This window comes from Thermobia domestica, chromosome 1 (assembly GCF_964235325.1).
Source record: "Thermobia domestica chromosome 1, izTheDome1.hap1.1, whole genome shotgun sequence".
Classification (NCBI taxonomy): Eukaryota; Metazoa; Arthropoda; class Insecta; order Zygentoma; family Lepismatidae; genus Thermobia; species Thermobia domestica.
Genome location: NC_137454.1, coordinates 260,879,687 through 260,902,033, shown reverse-complemented (window position 1 = coordinate 260,902,033; position 22,347 = coordinate 260,879,687). Strand labels below are relative to the sequence as shown.

At 34.9% G+C, this 22,347-nt stretch overlaps 1 protein-coding gene and 1 non-coding gene across 3 annotated transcripts in view; both read left to right on the top strand.

Moving 5' to 3' along the window:
* Cad87A (cadherin 87A) overlaps positions 1-22,347 on the top strand; it is an 890,323-nt gene that overhangs the window by 650,075 nt on the left and 217,901 nt on the right. The gene's annotated exons all lie outside the window — the stretch shown is intronic.
* TRNAR-UCG (transfer RNA arginine (anticodon UCG)) lies at positions 14,954-15,027 on the top strand. The gene has a single exon. It is a non-coding gene; the product is annotated as a tRNA-Arg (tRNA).

Here is a 22,347-nt window from a genome sequence, read left to right as displayed (position 1 = left end):
TTATTACTGTTTTAGAGGTTTATTTGTAAGTCTGTAATGTCTTTAGTTTGCAATACTGAATTATACATGTACAGAGTGTATCAAAATTCTGGAGCCTTTGGCTAACTCCGTTATGAGTAAATATACGAAAAATTGGAAAGAGAGGGAACTTCTTAGAAATATGTGGTTTTCAATCTAAAATGATGGGCTTTTCCCAATCACTTCAGCCGTTTGAGCTCCACGCTAGTAGACCGTTCTATATTAAATGAAAAAAGGAGCGTTTCCAGTTCAGTGCGCTGTTTAAATGGAACGTAGGGCAGCGCAAAAATGACACAAGGAACATTCACATCATTAGGGGAGTGTACGTGGGTGGAACACCTCGAATCCATTTCGAATAATGTTGTACTGTTGCTATGATGTGAGCACAGAAAACCATCCTGCTGAATTGGCAACGTTACTTTTTCATGTAACATAAGATTCCTTATCAATATGGAGCCCAGAAAGCATGCGCAATTGGAAAAATATCCACCATTTTGAATTGGAAACCATCTGTGTCCAACAACTTTCTTTCTTGCCATTTTTTCGTATCTGTAGGATATGGGAACAAGGCACAAAATGTTTTAAAATAGTGATATAGCATGTGAAGAGAAAGTTAGATTATGATGGAAGTTAGAATATAATAGAAGTTAGAACATAATAAGAGTCAGATTATGTTGGAAGTGATTATGAAATATAATTTATGAAGAGATAGATAGAGTTTGAGATTGAAGTGTAACAAGATGAGTGTACCTTTGCAGTATCATTGAGATTGATAGATGTATTATAGAACGGCACAGATTAAGAGTAAAGATACAGACGAATTTAGTTAACTAACATTGGTGCAGTCGAATTAGAAGGAAGCTACGGTCTTACAATGACACAGTTTAGTTTAAAGGATTCTACACTCTTATCCTCATGGGAAATGCAGTTGGCCTATGATCCCGGACTTTTGATACACTTGGTATTATTGTAAATTTCATTTAAGCTGTACTTGTAGTTTTAAAATGTGCAATAATCTGACGCAGTGTCGTGTGAAAAATACATCTTTATGTTGGCAAAACTGTTAATCTAGTGGCATTGCTGGGCATGTTAAATGATTTCACGCTGTCGATATTTGAAAACATCATATTTTTTATTTATTAGTCTCTAAGCTGCAGTGGTGTTCAAGATAAATTGTCCACCCTACCGTCGCATACTAACTATATCACTACATACAGGAACCAAAGAGTAGCAAAATAAAGTTGTCTAGTTATACATAGTTTAACCATTACAGGATGTCCAAACAAGCTAGCCCGGAAAACAGGACACCTAGCAAAAACTGTAAGTGAAATTATAGAGAAATTAGTACTATCTAAGTATACTTGTTTCACAATCGAGTAATTTCTGTAGCGACTATTATGAAAGATATTTAGGTATCGGAAAGAGTATTCCATTGAAAACAAGAGAGTTCAGTATTATATTTTCGTTTACACTAGGTAGTTGTCCATTGTTCTCGAATGTTATGCAACCACACACTACATTATTTCATTTTCTCTGGGTTAGTTATTGATTAACTTAACATACCTTTTCAACAATGAGCCTGTAAGAAACTTACGCCTACTGTTTAACTTGCCATCCATGCTGTGTACACTCTGATCATGTATCGAATATGTCTCTCCTTCACAATATGTTGGAGCGCTGAGCGTTTAACCACAACGGAGCGATTTTGACGGTTCGATAGTCAGTGTACTCGATTTTGTTTAGTTTTCCATCTTGAAGTAATAGTGACAATATATTTAAAAGTCTATTAACATAGCACTTTCCAGTTATAAATTGAGTTTGCGCATTTTGAATGTGATAAATTTGTTCTCTGGTCAGGGAATAAAAAGATAGGTTCTGAAAATATTCTCAAGGAAAGTTTTCAACGCCTTCAAACAGCTATGACCAAATTTTGTCGTTTGACCACAGATATGCTTTGGTGGATAGCAAATATTGTATTAGCGATGTTTAAACATTTTTTTTAAAAAAATATGAAGTAACAATATAATTTTCAATCGCTTTCCTAAGGAGAGATTTAATTCAATATGTATTTCATGGCCATCTCGTCATTTGTCTAGTGGAACTGAGGAAAAAACACAAAATAATCTGTTAGTTGGTTGATAATCAGACTTAAACCCAGGACTTTCCGATTGTGAAACAAGAATGTTTAATCATACATCTATGATCACTCGTCAATTAAGCTGTTTTGCTGGATTGAGCAAATTTCTTATTCCCTAACAGAATGTAATTTTCGAATTTTTGTTCGTAAGTGGGCATTTGTCTCGTGTACATTTGACATTTTGGATGTTGAATATTCTGAGTTCAATCTCAATATTTTTTCCATTCTTTATGTGTTTGAAATTAATGTCATTTTCCAACTTAAAAGTAATATGATCCATGCGAAATATAAATCATTTAACGTGGAATATAAATCATTTGCTCTTACCAGAAATCGAGCCCGAACTTAACTAATGAAGATTTGGTTTGAAAACTTTCTATGGAGACAGATCTGGTTAGCTAAGGAGGATTATTATTATTATTCTCTTTATTTCCGTTTTAAGATATTATACCCACTAAGGAGATGAGGGGTTATGAAATATGAAAATCAAATGTATAATGAAATGAAGATTTAATTCATTTCTCTTTCCAAGGTGCAACTCAAACTTATCTTCTACCAGTGCGTAGCTTAACCAAAAATTCGATTACAATTTCTAAAGAATGTTGGTCATTTCTCCACGTAAAGTCGGGGACCACGTTTTCTTTTGTACAGTATACGCCACATTATAACACTGCAGAACATATTACTATAAACGCCAGCACTAATTAGTGTGTATTTTACTATAAAATCTTAGCTCCTAATTATCTCAGTCAATAGGGATAATGAAATTCGAGGATCAAATGTCCTTGAAGAACAAGTGTGCAGAAAACTTCGTGAGTAATGTCTATTTTTCAAATGGGAATAAAAAAGAAATCAGCAAGAAAATTTCATAGTCTACTTGACTCCGTGCAAATAGGCTTCTTTATTTTCTTAGGTGGTCCGAAATTTGATATGTTTTCTCCCAGTCTCAATGCACAATTCCTGAAATACAAAAAACGAAAATTAAATCGCGTATATGATAACTTACGTTATGCATTACTTAAATACTTTCCATCATTACAACTACGTTTGTACGTGGAAAGTGCTTTTTAATGGACTTTCTATTTCAATAATTAGTTGAAGATTAAATCTAAATTCCAGTAATATCGATTGACCAACAAATCGTCAACATTTCCCCGTCGTGGCTAAATGATAATCGTTTCTACCTTTTATGTTTGAAAGATTCGATTCCTAGAGGGAGCATATGTAGTGGCTTGTACCTCACGTTATAGGTTTGTTACTAAAAGAACTATATAATACGGCACGTTAATCTCTTGGTTTTAACGTTTGAATTTCCCTTTTTAATATCGTCGGATAATGACGTCTTCTTCCCCTATCTCCCTTCCCTTCTACTATATCTTCTAGCACATGCCTAATAATACAATTTCTTCTAAAATAATGCTCTAACACAAGTTTATTTTTCCTTTTTAACTATTGCAGTATTTATCTTCTTACGATAAGATTTGCTAACTCTTCTTCACTAATATTCCATTCCGCCCAGCTAATTCTTCACACTTTAATCTCTCTTCTGTAATATCTATGTATCTACTCCGTACAGTACAATATTTCACATGACAAACAATGAGTCTTTTTCGTGCTTTCCTAGAAGCTTCTTGCGCCATTCCTGTCTTTGCTTTTATTGTCAGGTCAGACTTCTGATCGCCAATAATGGCAGTAACATTAGTGCAGGTTTTGCTTGGGCAGGCGACAAGACTCTCCCAGTATAACATTTCTATTAGTATGTTACACTGGTTTACAAAGTGAAACTTTTTTCTGTCTCAGAAATTTTATTGGCTGATTTTTTATAGGAAAATTTGCACTGAATTAAAAAATGGCACTGTTTTTCTATATCATAAGTTTTTCTTTAATCAGGAAAATGTTCTGTAATATCATAATAAAATACGTTTATTTGTTTGTATAGTATTATTCATTGTTCTAGTTGATTAAGAAAAAATATATTATTTACAAGTATAATCGTTGTCAAGTTTTCTTTGTTTTGTTTTTCCATGAACATGAGAAAATGTGTATGGATGATTACGTATCAGGGAAAAATTCAGAAAAATGTTCTAAAAGATCGAAAAAATATTAGGAATTCCTTCTTGTAAATTTTGTCGCCATTCTTATATTTTTCACAATAATCGTTATGAATATTGTACTATGAAACATTATGCTTAGACCAGCTTTCAAATGATGTGCCACGTCGGAATCAGAAGTGTACCAGAAGAAAGTTAATGTTGTATCGAAAAGTTTATTTACGGTAGGAGTAGCTATTTTTCATTATTTGATAGGAAGTAGTAGTTTCATAGAAAATATTTCCTTATAATCGAAAGTACAACGTAAATTAGCATTAGCTACCAAAAAACTGGAACTTTAAAAGATTAAAAACTCTCATGTACACATTACTAATACTATGCTTGTTTCTGTATAATTTTTCATTCTGCTTTTCATTACTAGGTGATCTGAAACTAGTCAGAACTAGGTTTGACTGAAAAATATTTTTAACATTTTTGGCATCCCGTAACTAACTGAAATGGGACACTCTTCATATAAACTTTTTTCAGTCTTTACTTCTTGTGGAATCCACTATACGATGATATAGTTAATACGCAACAATATTTCCCCAACTCGGGATCGTTACTTCATCTAGTAATACAATTCCTTTCTGTGGAAATTGTTCTCATCTTTGTCCATCTGTGCTTCCGACAAAGACAAATATAAAGAGTGCGTACGGTAACTAATGAAGCGACGAAGTGAATTCCATCGAGAGAAAGCCGAGGACTTCTCTAAGTGACACCTCATTCATTGTCGTTGCAAACGGAGAAGTGGCGGAAGAGAAAGTTATGCAAGAACTGACGTAGCACACTAGTAACTAATTGTGGTCGCTTCTTCTTGTTACATACCGACACAGCGTGGCGTACAGGTGTTTTTTGTTGCCACGAACACTTGTGATGAACTTTTTTTTTTCAGCTGAAGAAGATTGAGTGTTCTTCCGTAAAAGAAGTGAATATCTGAGACGTGCGAAAAGGGGAGGAAGCAAGAAAGAAGAAAAATTTAATTTTGAAAGCGTTTATCTGGCAGTTGTTTGCATGCGATTAAGTTAAGTGTATTAAACTGCTGAAAGGGTGGAACGAATGAAACAGTGAAACACAAGGAGGGAAGTTGCTTAGAGACAAAAAGAAAATAAAAGAACAATGAAGAAATCAACAAACACTCGTCGAATTTGCTGTTCAAGGTGTGCAAACGATGTTCCGTCTTAAAGCAAAGAACAAAAACCGGAAAGAAAAAAGAAAGAAATTCTGAAGAGAAAACTAGGAAGGTCTAAGTTCTGTCGCTAGTGCTACCAACCTAAAATTTCCTTCAAACGATACGAAGTTTCCAAGACCCTACGAACAGTCCACAGCTAAAGGTAGCTGATTCAACTTTTCAATTATTAATCCATGCGTTTCATTTAATTGTATCAAAGACGACTTAATGACCTTAATGACTTAGGAGTTTGCCCATTCGTAATTGTGGGCCCTTTCTACGTAAAAAACATTTTTCACAAATAATACAAAGTGCGTTCAATAAGTTTTGAACAGATGGGTATAATATTAATTAATTATCTGGGTATAATTGGTAACTAGCACAGATGGTATTAGTTTGTAGGATTTGTTAGTCGATTTTGGAATTAGCGTATCTTTCAGCACTAAGGTTATATGAGAGGGGACCTACAGCTTAATTCGAAATCCGATAACATCAGTTTCTGCCGTTGTAGGATTTGCAATGATGATATTACTAAAATAATGTGACACTAAAAAATTAAGATCTCTTTAATGGGTCGATCCTGTTTTACACAAAGATAATAATACCGAATAAGTTGATAGAACTGTGCACGAAAATCTGTTTAGTTTTGTCTTCCTATAATTTGTCACCTACATAACTTGAATAACTAACTGTGAAATCACTTCGTAAGCCGATTAGTAGCCGATTAGTAGCCGATTAGTTAGCCGATTGAAAGTTTGGCATTTTATCTAAAACTAAGTAATCAACTTACATAGTGTTCAATGTAGGCCTATTAAGAGTAAATATTTGGTAACTCTATTTATTCACCATATTTAAAGAAACATAATGGAAACCGAACATAGTTGATAATAATTTTCCTTTTATATAAGTCTAATTACTATGTACACTCATCGCCCATTTTAACGCACTAAAAGAGGGGTACTAGCAGTCCGGTAGTGCATATTTTCCGTGAGTTTCGACACTAAGTCTATAGTGGATAATATTTACAATTACAAAAGGAAGATGAATAATACAATACTGCTCTTTTAATCAAGCACGCTATGCAATCTAACAGTGTAAAATAACTGATAAAACTGAATGGGCTGCTTAGATTTTGTCTGTTGCTTCCGGAATTCATTAAATGGAGGTTCTTAAAGCCAAAGGATGAGTATATTAGATTTTATATGTTAAGCATTTAATTTTATCTTCATGGGAAGAAATGTTAGATCCATACCTTTTCTCCATCCTATATTGAGGAAGGCAACAACCCATAATTCCACCTCAGTCTTGATGCCGTTGGCCATTCCAGTAAACATTAAGTAGTTTGGAAGAGACCGCTCAGTATATTGAAAACAGTGTATATCTTAAATAATTAATACTTTTCTGACCAGAGTATATACAGGCTGGCCCAAAAATAGGTATACAGTACGGTACAGATCAGCTCATTGCATTTTATATGATTTCTTAGGTAGACTTAGTTTCTTTATTATTTGTCCCTAATGTGTTTTTACTTACATCTTAAGCTCGGAGGAGCCGAAGCAAATAAACCCATAAATATAAATAGAATGTTATAGTTGATCAATGCAGCGGTGTATACCTACTTTTGGGCCATCCTGTGCTTATTTATTAAATTTAAAATAAGTTGTAACATATTCAAGAACTTAACGTTATCCTCCTCAACGTTAACTGGCAGAAATATCTTCATAACATAAAAAAATGTAAGTCGGTTGGAAAGTTTTGTATATACTCTGATCAGAAAAAAATATTTAAGTAATAGTTCCAGAGTCAATATGGGTGAAGTTAAATGTATATCGCTGGTAAATGTGTAGACATTCACAGGATCGTAAATGCAGTCATATAGTAAATTTCTCTGGAATAAACCATTAAGACATTAGTCACAGTCGTTCACGGTAGAGGAAAGCAAAGCATGATGGTTCCTTAAGCTCAAGTATTAGTCTCATACTTTTTCCCACATCGTCGTCAGCGTTGTGTGACCTATACTATTTAAAATACTACTAAAACTATTCCGTGTCCTCTTGAATAGTTCCAAGTGTTCGTTGTAGTGATGCTTATAAAGATAGGTATGATTAATTTCTTCCCTTTACTAATATATAAAGATACTAACAGTCGGGAAGATGATACAGGATCGGAACGTAACATTAGGAACCATGAAAACGCAGTAATAGCCGCCAGGGATACAATAAATAAATAAAAAGAATAATTAATATTGATAGGTGCCAACATTAAATTATTTCCAGGTATAAGCAAATGTAATGGAAATGAAGAAATTGTCTTTTTTTTTCTCTCACGGTGGAGATTTCTAGAGTTGGTTATACTTGTTCTGTTAGCGTTCTAAATTTGTTTCTCGATTTTCAAAAGACCGAGCTGAAACTGCCTCGTTCTTTTATTCTTTTCTTTTTAAACAGTTTGTGTTTGTTTCTTCCTTCAGAAACATTTTTTTTCACTTTCTTTTTAACTTTGTTGCTTCAGGAAACATTTCGCACAGAAGGTGCCGAAACTGCGGAAGATCTTTTAACTTGAAAATCATAGCGTCATTTCGGAATATTCTATAACAAGAGTACTTTCGAGTATCGTATGTAACATTTAAAACCATGTACGAAAGGCACTTAAAAGGGATCTGGTTTATAGTTTCCAGACACCATTCCAGCTGCACGTGTAAATTTATTTTGTATTGCTCGTAATGATTGCGTAGGAAAAATATAATAATAGTGCCAATATACCAGCTTTCCACATATTGGAAGAGAAAAAGAAGTTTATGCTGTGTTAAGTGTCATTAACGTTGGTATTAAAGGGTTTGCGAAGAAGCAGTTTGTCTCGGCCTTTCATTGTTATTATGTGATCTTTTGTTTCGGTGTTGTGAATAGCTGGACTCTCCTATAGCGGTTATATATCATTTCCAGCCAGTCTATACATGACAGCAGAGCGCACCTTCACCTTTGTTGCAGAGAAACAGAGAAGTAATAAAAGCCAGAGAAAGAGAGAAAGGAGACGAGACGTAAGAGAGATGCAGAAAAATGTTAGAAATACGGAATATAATGAATTTGTGATTGATATACTTGGTAAACTATTGACTATGCCATTGATATTCATGTTTACCTGTTACCATTGCCTTTAGCAATCATCAGGTTGCTCAGTGTGGTCATAGATGATAATGTTACAGATCATTGAATTGGAAATGTGTGTATATACAGGTAGAAATGAAGCTTCGTTTCCAACTCAATGATCTGTGACATTATCATCATCTATGACCAAACCGAGCAAGTTAGGACCTATTTTTTAGAACTATTGGTATTGTAGTATTAACGTGAAACTTTCCAAAATGTATCATCATTAGTATTTAGAAATGCAGCGGCGTTGCTTGGTTTATCGGCGCCCGGGGCTGATTGCAAATTTTCCGCGCCCCCAAAAGTTGAGTTACCCTCCTCCCCGCTCACAATTATAATGCTATCTACTAAATTAATTAATGGCAAACTGTTCCCCAAACACACTGATAAATTCATTCTGAATAACCGGTGAGAAGTAGGAAACTATTATCTTCTTCTACATCAGGTATGTGCAAGTTGCAAGAGGGGTGGCCAATTACAGAGGAGTTACTAGCGTTGAGGGCCGTATCAGACAATGTATAATATTTTCATAACAATCGAATGGCCATATTTAATGAAAAAACTCGTTCATCGTATACGCTAACGTTAAACCAAAATATTTATTTAGTAAAGAAAGGCAGAAAAAATCTATTTATTTATTATTTTAGTGGAAATTTGATTCTTCGTGTTCTGAACTAGTCTCTCAATGTTCTGTGGTACACTGGATGTTCCAAGCGAATTATATTTTCCAAAGTGGCATCAGTTATCCAGGTTTTACAGGTGCTTAAATTGAAATAAACGTTCAAAAAAAGCTGTGTCGTTTACTAGATTTACTTATGATGGGACTCATTGGACAGTATAAATAAAAGTGAGCAAGTGCTTTAAAGTCACAAATTCGGATCTAATGCTCAGTTTCGTATAAATAAAAATAATTCTACTCAAATTACTCGTGAGCTAAATGCTCATTGTCCTTGGCTGGTGAGCAAATGCTCTAGATTTGGTATAAATAAAATCGAGCAAATGCTCATTTTTTGGAGTAAGTGCTTAAGACTTTTTGAGGTTTCTCACTATCTTGCTCAGCTTACTCAACAGAAGTTGTTAAAAGCAAAATGGCCGAGATTATGATGATTCCCGAAAGAAGACGTAAAGAGAATTAATTACGAAGGGACTCTGATGTTCTTAACTATAAAGAATTGTACAGATTTAAGAAGGAAAATGTTAAATGGCTTGCACAACACTTACTTCCCAAATCAACTGAAAGACGAATTGGTGCTCTGACAAATTATGAAAAGATTTCTTTTTTTAAGGTACGTAGGAGATCCTGGTTTTCAGGTGGTTGTTACAGAAGATACTGGCGTTCTCAGCCTACCGTATCAAATGTCTTCTGAAAAGTTGCATAGACAACTAAGCAGAAAGCAAAATTATGGATACACTTTCCTACAACAACTGGTGCTCTTCAGAAGCTAAGAATGAATGGTCCCAACGATATACGTTCCCGGATGCTATTGGTGCAGTAGATGCACACATGTAGTAAGAAAGTCCATAGGATGAATATTTATATCGAAAAGGGGTTGCAATGTGCAGGACATCTGTGATGCAAAAAGAAAAAAAAACTAGCGTAAATGGCACTTGACCTGGCTCTGTGCACGACTCTCGCATATGGAAAAACTAGGATATTTCTAGAGTAATGACTAATAATATCACTAACACATTATTATAAGGTGATTCTGGATATGGACTTGCACCTTGGTTAATGACGTCTATCATAATCCAACTACTCCAGACAGTCAGCCTTCAACAAATGCATTGCCAAGGAGCGAGTAATAATAGGATGTTGTTTTGGTTAGCGCAACAGCGATTCTTGAGACTTAGTAATGTAGTATCTTTTTCTCATTCAAGTAGTTAAATATCTTTAAAAAAAATAGTTTTATGCATAAATGCCTTGTATACATTGCTAAATATTTTGGAAATTGTACCTCATAAACGGCTTTATTTGTAAATATTTTCGACTGTTTGAAATTAAACTCTTATTTCCTCTATTGTAGAAAGCAGACAAGACAGTACGTTCATTGAGCACTTACTACATGTCACGGAGCATTTGCTGAATGGAAAGTTTTATTTATACCAAAAGAAAGAGCAGGTGCTCGATACTCAGCTTGCTCATGAGCAAATGCTCAGAAGCAAGTGCTCGTTTTTATTTATACGACCCATTAGTAGATAAGGTACCAGAATTGCACGACCTGTTTTAAAACAAAAGAAATAAAAATGAGAATTTTTAGAAAAAAAATGATGAGAGATTGTTGGCAACGGGAGTGGGAAGGAAAATATTTTGAAATTACAGTACCTATTAATTTTCCATGGTCTTTTTCTTCGCTTCTTGTTGTTCTTTTTTTTTTTCTTTCTGTGAAGGCGTGATGAATCCGATGTGTTTGATTTATTCTAGCCTAAAGTTGGCTACTTTTCAGACTTAGGATACAGCTTGTAGTACGGGAGCTACGCTGACAGACCTGTTTTAAGATCGAAGGTCTGTCGTTTTGATTACAAATGAAATCTTTTTCTCACTAGCCACCGGGCTAGAACCTGCCGAAGACTAAAATAGAAGGTCGTTAAACTACTGGAGGATTGACTATTTATGTCTGATATCCTCTACCAATTCACTCGGACTTCAGCCGTCCGGCTCATTTCATTAACTCTACTAACTTCCTGTTTCCGGGTTGACCTGAGTTTTCAAAGACTCAAATTTTCTGATGATGTTGCTGACTTGAACCACGTGCTGACAGGCACTTGAAGTCAGAGATGGTTGGATAGTTGGGAGGAGAAGTCTTTCAGCTTTTTTTTTTTTTTAACATAAAATACACAATGACATAATTCGTTACATAAGCGTAACAAATACTTCTTTAATTCAGCAAGGAAATCACAAAAATACGAACGAAAACAGACTGAATTCTCAGACAGAAATGAATTCACAATCAACAATTAATAAACACTGATCTCTTTACACAGGAAATATTTTCAATTCAGTTTATGTAAGAACTATATTTTCAATTAGGATCAGGCTGGCCGGATGAAAGGATTGAGTGGGCCGGAACTGTTGCACATAGCTGTTCTATATCGTAACCTTCGCAAGGTGCTCACGTATGGCTGGTCATATTTTGCTAACAAACTCATCAGCTCCAAAACGTTTCCCCTGTTTCCGCCGTTGACAGTATCTTCAACACTTTCTCGATGTCCTCGAAATCCTGTGTTCTGTTTAACCAGTAACTTGATTACGTCGAGCATTCTTGTAAAAATATTCTTCCACTTTCTTTTTTCTGTTGCAATAACCTTTGTGCTTTATCATTAATTGTCGTTTGGCAGTTGATTCGGATTGAAGTTTTACATCGCTCATAGATGTCGAGATTTACCACACTGGACTCATGAGCTGCCATATTTCGATATAACTTCCTAAGCTTCCTGAAACCGTCTGTCAAGCCAAACGTAGATTTGGTGACGCTTATGGTGAAAATATGCAGCAAAAGCAGATAGAACTTATTTTAACGGACAGTAAACCATCCTTGAACACAGAATCTTTTTGTCCAGTTGGCAAAGAACTGTAAAACCAATCCTGAGTCAGTTTTCTCGTTTTCTTTTGATTGAATCTCCTCAATGAGTAACACTGGCGAAATCGCAGTCCATGTGTTGAACTGCGCTAGAATTTGAACAACTAGTATCCTGAGGATGTTGTTCATTACGATCGCTCATTCATCCGCATTCTGTAAGTCAATGATAGGTGCTTAAACAGCTTCGGCTGAATGTGTGCTGTTGTCTTGAGATTCCACTTTTTTCATAACTGTAATTTCTTCTGAGATCGACCTTCTTTTGAACTCATTAATTTAAGTTGGACATTTCAGACTCTCTTTCTTGAATTATACACGTTTCTTCTAAATTTTCAACACCGGTCGCACTTCCACTAGCATTAGGATTCCGTTTTGACTAGCTTCAGTTTCTGAAGAAAAATACTTCAGTAATGCACCCTGGTTCCGCTTGTCATTGTCCCCCTTCCGTTTCTCCCCTTCCGTCTTTGCGCGTCGTTTCATCGAATTCATTTCATCTATAAAAAAAAAGAATTGTAATTAATCTATTTTAAAAAAATTAACGATTAAATTAATCAACTAAATCTTTCATTGTTTTTTTTTTATTTTTATCAATTAAAATTTCCAGGAGTTAATGTTTAGTTGATTATCATTTAAATATTCGTAACGATTAAAAGATTAATCGTTATTTTTTCTCCAAAATATAAAATAGATATTCTGCAAGTACTTTTGCAATATCTCAAAAGCGGTTCCACAGCAGTAATTACTGAACTAGCGTAAAATAAGTATGTATAATGTCCCTTGTACAGTACACATGTAACTAATATGCAAAAAGTTTAATTAAAGGACACAATTATCCTTGATTTTATGTTGGAATTTATCTAGTTTTAGTTTTTAATTATTAGTTTTGTTTGAAAACAGTGGCTTTTCACAATAATAGATTAATTTTCTCAAGTCCTTAAATTTGACATTGACTTTGGAACTCAAGCCATTCCTTATTAATCCCTAGCTCTGAAAATAACAATATCATCAACGTTACACATGCTGTAAGTTTGTAATTATTCACTTAGCGTAAGACATTAGCGCTCCCTGTTTTCGGAATGAAGTAAAACAAGGAAACGGTAATGTCATAATTAAACTGTAGTAATTGCGTAACGTAACTAAATGTAGTTTTCCATTGGATGGAGGATAAAACCGATTGAAGGCTTTTACCCTCTATCCAATGCAAAACTACATTTACTGACGTATGTTAATCAGTCACATTTACCATTGCAATAGCCACAAATTTATTAATACTCAATAACTTCGATTTCGCATTTAACACCCAATACTTACTACATTAAACTACAATCACTAGCTGAAACCAGATTCTAAGTTGGCTAACGAGATTTAACAGAGTGAAGTAACAGGATGTATCACGAATTACTGACGAGCCTGTCAACCTTTGCTCAAGTTAATACATAGAATTTCGAACCATAGAGAGAAGTCCACATTTCTAGTATAGGCGCCAATTTTAAAAATTTTCCAATTAAAATTTTCAAATTTTCATTTTTTTAAATTTGATACCCATTTCTTCTACCCTTCCAAGTTGCCGCCAGGATGATACGCCCCAGCCGTTTCCATTTGTTACACCACTGTAGAAATTGTATTATTATTATTATTATTATTATTATTATTATTATTATTATTATTATTATTATTATTATTATAGTGTTCTGCTTCACGATATTTTACGACTTTTAGTTTTTATTAATTATCAGTTTTGTTTTAAAACAGTGGCTTTTCACGATAATAGATTAATTTTCTCAAGTTCTTAAATTTGACAATGACTTTCACAACTCAAGCCATTCCTTTTTAATCCCTTAAAGTTTTCATTAATTTTTTCAGCTCTGAAAATAACAATATCATCAACGTTACACATGCTGTAAGTTTGTAATTATTCACTTAGCATAAGACATTAGAGTAACGTAATTAAATGTAGCTTTGAGAAATCGGTCACTGGTGATTTCCAAAGAAAATGGTAACAGATAAATATGAATATCGATGGTAAAATCAATGGTTTTCCAACTACACCAGTCATGGATTCATGATATAATCCAAATATTTCTCTGCATCCTTCTTAGTCCTTCCTCTGCTGTGGTTTCGCTCATGAAAAATTTGGAAAACAACTTTGTAGTATACCACCTGCAAAATATGAACGAAAGTGACCTCGAAGTTAGTATTTTTTCAGATTCTAAAAACTTGCTCGTACGTCACAGTTGACAAATAATTAGTACACGTTTAAACAGACGCGCCCTGTACGTCGAAAACTATTTGTTTTTAATTGGAATAAAACCAGTATTAGGCCGTATATTGACCAGAGAATAGGGCAGCCAAGCCGAGATCCAGTACTTCCAGCAATACTGCAAAGCCTCGTACCGTACCTCGTACCCACCCCAACACGTGCTAGACAACGGCCTCTCCAACTTTATGACTGAAGCACACAGTCAGTGAACTCAGGCCTCTCTCTCTGCATTCTCTTCTGCCTCCCTCTGCCTCGGTTTTCCTAGACTTATTAGTTAATATGTGCCCAACCTTACGATATGTTTCATAAACACCTTGAAAATTACGGGCCTGCGAATATCAAAGGTTAAATTATGTGATGAAGATGGGAAAGGAAATGCTTTATATGTAATCTGCTGATTTTGTTCTGTTCCAACTTCTTTCCCGAAAAGGACCTCTGAAGTGGGAGGAGGATACTTTATTGTGAACTTGAAAGATTTTCTTCAGAAGATGGGTGCTGTTATCTCTTTTGCTTCCAACTTTCTATCAAAATATACTTTCCTAAACAGAAGAGAGGAGTGGCCCCGATTAGCGTAGTTGCTAACGCTCTCGCCTTCGGTGCGAGTGGTCCCGGGTTCGATTCCCGGTGGGGGCATTCAGTCGAAAAAGTGTAGAAAGCTTTTTCAGGCCAACCAACCTGAATGAGGTTTTCCTGGGTTTTCCTCATTCACACCAGTCAAATGCCGGGCTGGTACCTCATATATAGGTCCCAGGCCACTTCCTTCCTTACCTTTCCCCGGATAGTGTGCACGCCGAAGGACGTCATCCCTTAAACTTGACGGGTTAACATGGCCATAGATGCCGAAAGCCCAGAAATCTAAAATCCTAACCTCAAAAAGAAGAATCTTATTGTCGAATTCATTGAAAAGATCCTTCTTGTCATTATTAAAACCGCGCGCCGTAGTGTGTGTAGTGTAGTAGTGTAGTATAAGTGTATGCCTTCACATTGTTTGTGATTTTATGAAGTCTTTCTTTCTCTCCTCTTCATGAGTTAGATCTTCATACAGTGATAAACAATTGTAAAAGCAGAGGCTGATTTAAGAATAGCACCCTCTACCACAAATCACCCTCTACCAAAAATCATTCCCTTCCCGGGAGCACAGTCGCTCACTGGTAGAGCGAACACCTGTATGTGAGGGGCACCTGGATTGATTTCATCTTTGTGTGTGTGGGTTTTTTTTTTTTTTTTAGATTCTCCTGTTTCCTTCCACACTCGCTGTTTCCATCAATCACTTTTATTGGTAATTCATCCTCCTATTTTAGCCTAAAATGTATAAAGCTAGGATGTAACACTAAAAAAATAATTTTAATTTTTCCATTTCTATTCTCTTCTTCCTTGCCTTCTCGTTTCTTCCTAGCTTCATACCATCGTGATCATTCTGGCTATTTTTTTGCGTAATATCGCAAGAAATCAATCATTGCACTACTTTTTAGAGAATAATTGCAAAGCAAAAGAGATTATTATGTGTATTGCATTATAAAAGTTGACTACAAGTGTGCATATGTGTAACTGTTGGACTGTTTTAAAATACATATTGCTAAAATGACGTATTAATCAATAATATTCACTGTACCTTGCAGTGGGTGCTTGCTACTCACGTAAAAATAAACTCTTCTTTTATTCATTATTATAATTCATTTGCATTTACAAAATACATATGAAATGGTGAAATTTCCGGGAGCAGGTGTCTTTTGCGAGGAAGTGATTTTTTTACCAGGTGTATTTTTTAGAAATAAAACACACATACATACGATTGTATTTAGTATTGTTTTTGCTAGCTAAAAAAAGATTAATACAATGTTGAAAAATTGAATAATTTCTCATACAGGAAATGGAATTTTCTATTCAAAGATTTTTCCGAATAAACATGAATAATGCACAAGGATTTATGGATTTTCATCTGCTTGTTGGACTCAGTTTAGTTTATTAGTACATAAATAAATAAAGCGCTATTAAAGATGACCAAATGGAATTCTTTTCTTTTCTTTTCTTTTCTTTTCTTTTCTTTTCTTTTCTTTCTTTTCTTTTTCTTTTTTTCTTTTCTTTTCTATTTTTTTGTTTGTTTGAAAGTAAAGATTCAATTTCAGCGTATATTTTCTCTGTTGGAAAGAAAAGGGAAAGCTTGGCATGAAAATTCGTGTTTGAACAAAAATATTCTACGATCCTTTAGTTGATTGATTAGATTATTTTTTGCGTCCCGTTGAACACCGAGGCTTTCTGAGACGTGGATCTACAGCTTAACGTGGAATGCGATTCACATAAGCTGCCGCTGAGAATCGAACCCGGATCGCTAATCCTAACCATATAACCACAAGGGAGCTCTCTACGATCATTTTTTTAAATAAATAAGCAAGTATTCTGTATGGAGACAGTGAATGCTAAGGCTCTGTAATATATTACTCATTGCCATTTTTTTAATTGAAATTTCATTACTCAAGAACTATTAAAGAATATTCGTTTGTTTTGTTAGAAAAAAGGATAAACCACCTTGCTCTAAATTATAATGAAATATAACATTAAATAAACTCAAGTATTTTATTACATTTCGGAAATCTGTAGCCGCAATTAATGTCCTATACTCAGGACTAGGCCCGTATCCAGGGGGGTCTATAGGGCCAGCCCCCCTAAATTTTTACTGGCCCCTCCTCAAATTTTCACGGTAGGCTTACAAGTGAACTATAATATGGTGATGAACTATAATGTGGTTGGATCGCCCCCCCCCCAACTTCGACCGGGCCTCCCTAAATTTTTGGGCTGGCTATGGGCCTGCTCAGACACAATATTTCTGCTTTTACTGAAAGGTTATAAAATCAAATAAGTTCATTGGTAGTTTAAGTATTCAGTGTCCTACTTAGGAAAATTATTGCATTGCTAGTTGTAATTATTTTATTTATAACATTCTAGAAAATGGATGAGGATCATAACGAAGAGCTAACTGCAACAAAGTACGTATATATTTTGTTGCAGCCGAGATGAGTTTTCTCCAGTTTCTCCCATTTTTGCTGGCTCCATTATTCCAGCAACTATTTTACTATAAATCGTCTGCATTTAGCATCCTTTCCTTTAGAGTAAAAGACACAAAGATTTATTTCGTTTGTAATATTACATAGCAAATGTAATTATGAGTGAAAAACTACTGTAATTGATTCCATGGTTAAAGAAACTGAAGGTCTTCGCTATCGAAACAAAAGCTTCCATTGAATCTTGTCCTGTGCTAAACCAATGCCATCAGGATTGCTGTTCCCACGAACCGAAAATCCTACTTTTATTGTCGTCTCTTTATTATCCTACCTTTATTATCCTTCTTGATCTACTCAGGCCGCTGCCAGTGGCATATTTCCGCAATCCGTCTTAGGTGCGAGCTAGTGAGAAGCCGAATGACCTATATCGTAAGAGGCTGTTCTTTTCTGATAGGCTACGCACCTGCTAATTGCTTCGAGTTCAAACCCCGGTTCTGGTTTGAAGCTTACGGTAATAACAGATCCTCATCCTTCATAACCTCACTGTTGCATAACGACGTAAAACACAGAACCAAAAAAACAAAAAAAAAGAGAAAGAAAGAAAGAAAGAAAGAAAGAAAATTCAATTCAACTTCAGATGTATCCAAAGGCTTTATGTTCGACACTCTCATGTGCTTCTGATTTAAGCGAAACATGTCGTGCATCTTAGATCTCTCGATTTTATTATCTGTATAATATTGGATGACAGTGTAAAGTTCTACGTTGCGTACTTTTCCCTATTTATGTTTCCGGCTTAAATGTTTTCTTCAACTTAGTTTTTATAGAACCTTTACCTCTTGCCTTCTCTGCAAGTTAGTACCCAATTTAGTTACGGACTTTCTATCGACCCAAAAATGGGGAAGAAGTTAGTTTTTTTTTTAATTATTGATTAATTTAAATTAAATAGTGTATAATTTATTAAATTTTGTTTTTTTTAAAAAAAGACATAACCTATGTTGATCTATATTTTCTTCTTAGAAATAATCGGTTTCTTGATTAAATTATTTGAACATTCGTCTAAATAAGAATATCTGAATATTTTTAAAGTAGATATTTTGATTACCCACGTGTCACCATGTTTTAACAGCACAACATTTTGGGCGATTTACTACAGACGAAAAGAAATAGAAATTAAGTATTTGATGCAGTAGGAAAACCCATACTGAACAAAATGATCAGTTAGCATCATTTCCTGTGTAGAAAATTTTAAGTATACACAACTTCGTTTATTATGACTAGTAAATCGTGACAAGGGAGCGTATTAAAAAATACCAAAAGTGAGATGAAACGGTCCTATGTAGCGAGACAGTTTCGTTTTTCCTGAGAAACACTTATCACTCGAGAAGCTGTATCTCAGCTAATAAACTTTAGTGAGACATGTAACAGGATGTAGTGATGCTCTTATTTCAATTTTAGTAATTTTCAAGATACGCCCCTTTCTCACAGGAGAGTCGTTTTAAATTATATTGTAAGTGCATGTTACCTATGTTTATAATTCGGAATACTGAAATACTTATATAATGATCGTTCAGCGTTTCACATTTTCTAAAATGTATATTCGATTGTATGATTTAATCTATGACTAGCAATAAGGAGGAAGAAAAGACATTATGCCCGGAATACATTACATGTGTTGCTGCATTAATTGATTGATTTTTATATTATTTTATTTATGTATTTATTTATTATTTTGTCGTTTATTGTTTAAGTAGTCTTCATCTTTATTTAAGAATTCAGCAAGATTTCGTATTTTTTAAGTGTCTTGATTCACTAGAAAGCATGAACTAAAATGAAACTCATTATCCATTCCTACCATCCCAGTCACATACCATTCCTATCAGCCATTGCTCGTCTTCTATTGAATTCCTAAATCATCATCTGAAATGTTGATATTAGATTAACCCTTAATTAAATTTTCAAACATTTATTTGGGACTTACAATCCGGACATATATCGTAGAAACAACAAATATGCGTAGATTTAGCGCAGATATAGTTTGGAAATTTTGTAATAGGTTACGAAGAAATACGAGTGCAATTATAATATATTTAATAACATAGAGTACTTTGCCAGTTCTCATTTTGTGGTAATGAACCCGCGGGCTTTATAAACTAGAGTGTTAGTTACCTAGCGTAGTTATTATAGATTCAGCAGAATTCATGGTGATGATACTTGCATAAAAAAAGGACCAAGTACTATCAGAGAGCGAATAAAACTTGTTATGCCATGATAATTAATAGATTTAGTATATCACGCTTGTCTGATAGAAGCGACTCCAACCTGGTTTCGTTATCCATCCATCTATCTACCACTTTTTCTCTCTGGCCCACCCCCTCTCGCTTGTTCTCTCAATTTCGATTTCCCATCTTGCTTCCACTTGATCATTTTTTAATTCTATTTCGTCACGCTGTGTTACTCACTGCATCTGTTGGGCGCGTTACAACGTGATGAAATTTGGCAGCTTTTGGTCTCGTGTCTTCCTGTCTCCCAGCTACTCTGCCGTTTTCAATTTCGCGTCAAGGCACATCGGGGGAGGAGGTTATAGCGAATCGCCTGAAGTAGGACGAACGACGACTAACTCTAATCTGCAATTGAATTCCAATTATATTACTGAAATCAAGATGTGAAACAAATATAATTTGAACAGCTATCACTCATTTTTGATTGGGGGACAACTTGTTATGTTGTACCACGTTCTTATATATTTATAATAGTTTTATACACAGATAGAATATGCCCGTCAGGTGCTTAATGTAGCTGCGAGTATATATAACTATGAAAATCAAACTGTGGTATACGAGGAGTATTTAATAAGTTTGCGACTTTTCACGAGATAGCCCACCGGTCGTAAATTTAATTTTGTAGTTGAAGTTGACCATCTTCAATAAATAAATTCTGATAATTTCGACAGTATTTTGCAATACTGCTGTTGGCAGCGTTCTAAATAGGGTAAGTGAATTTTAGTATTTGAAATTTAGAGGAAAAAAGTGAATTTCTTGTGTTCATTAAACATTGCAATTTGTAAGAAATAATTATTAAGAAAGCAAAAGAAAATTTTAGTAGTATTGTGGACACTCCGATGGGATGATGAAAAAGTGGATCACAGAATTTTGTAGTGGCTGTACGAACAGTCGAGCATAAAAGATGGTGAGCGTTCGGAGCGTCCAAAGGAGGTCTGATCTTAGGCAATAGTGAATAAAATTCATATTATGTTGAAAGTCATCGAGTGAAAGTACACAAAACAGTTGAGATAGTTAACATCTCAGTCGAATGTGTTTCTATTACTCTTCGCGTGTATTTAGGTATGAGAAAGCTATCGGCAAGATTAGTACAGCGAATTGTCTCTGCTGACCTAAAAGCGAAATTATGAACATTTCGAGACAGTATTTAGAGATGTAGGAGCGCAAATTATATAATTTTTAGAGGTGCCATGTCACTGTTGATGACACTTGGGTACTACCAAACAGAAAGCAAAGAGCAATCAAAGCAGTGAATTTCAGTAGAATAACGTATTCCAAAAGAAGCCAAAACTGTTCCTGTAACTTTTGGAATTTCCATATCATCGTTTCCATCAACTACCTGGAAAAGGGTAAAACTACTACACTATGCCTCCTTATCAGATTGTTTTCACAAAGAACTAATGGAAAACCAGTTCTATTTAGCGAAGGAAATGTCTCCTTCACTACTGTCCGCCACCAATGCCTTGGCCGCTAACTCTCTAATTGTCACGACTAAAATTGTGGAATCATACTACCAACTGCTACCTCATTCACTATGTTCTCTAGATTTGGCCAGGCCTCTAGCCAGAACACTGAGATACGGAAGAGAGGTCATTTTCGGGGAGAGGAATAACTTGAATTCACCTTATATTCGTACATACGTACCAACAAACAACTAAAAGATTCAAGGAGCTGAAAGTGGTCGCTAGACCAGGCTTGGTGACAAAGGATTTGCATCTGATGAGGATATCATGCTTGACACAAACATCTATTTTGCAGCATTTGACAAAACTTGTATAAGGCATAAAAATGCTGGAAAAACGTATATCGAGCTAAAACGAGATTATGTCGTGAAAAAAAAATGATTTTTAGTACAAAGCACGATTCTTTCATGAACTTACCAGCTCCTCGTACGTATCGTAACGGACATGTCTTTGACCAGGTAATGGCGACCACTTTTGAAACAAATGCAGAGTATGAGAATAAAATCTGTCATACCTGCAGTTTCGTGTGAGAAGAAACAAACTTATGCCCCAAAGGTTTAAGAACAACTCGTGTTATTAATATAAACTTTGCCGAAGATTATTAACTTATATCATCATAAAAGAAATACGAAAGACTCAAACGAAGAAAAATAACATAGAATACAACTTTGCAAACGGAAACAAAGAAACCTAACGTAACCAGACTAAAGATAAATCATTTACAGCGTAGTGATTGTGGTTCACTGGTCAAGACGCGTGGCCAGTAATCTGGAGGTTCTTGGATCGAATCCACGTCGGGCATTTTTTTTACTTTAGGAATTTTGATCACGATTGATCGGCGATGACACAAGTTTTATTATATTCAAATATGTGAATACTCGGATGTTTCAATACTTGAACTATCAAATCTTCAGGAATAATAATAGTAATAATAATAATTATTATTATCTCGTAGAAGATTAAAAATTAGAAACTTATTCCCTCAGGTCATACCATTACAAGCAGAAACATGATATTAGGCAAAAAATATTTAGGTTCTGTTTAATGTTGGGCATGAGAAATTTCTCATCTCGATTCTAAAACAAACCAAACACAATCGGGATGAGACTTAACATTTTACATTCGAGATGGGACAAGGCTAACTCAAATTATCGTCTCGCTTTGGAGATGAGAATCGAGACGAGAAGAAAAGTATCGTAAACATTTCTCGTC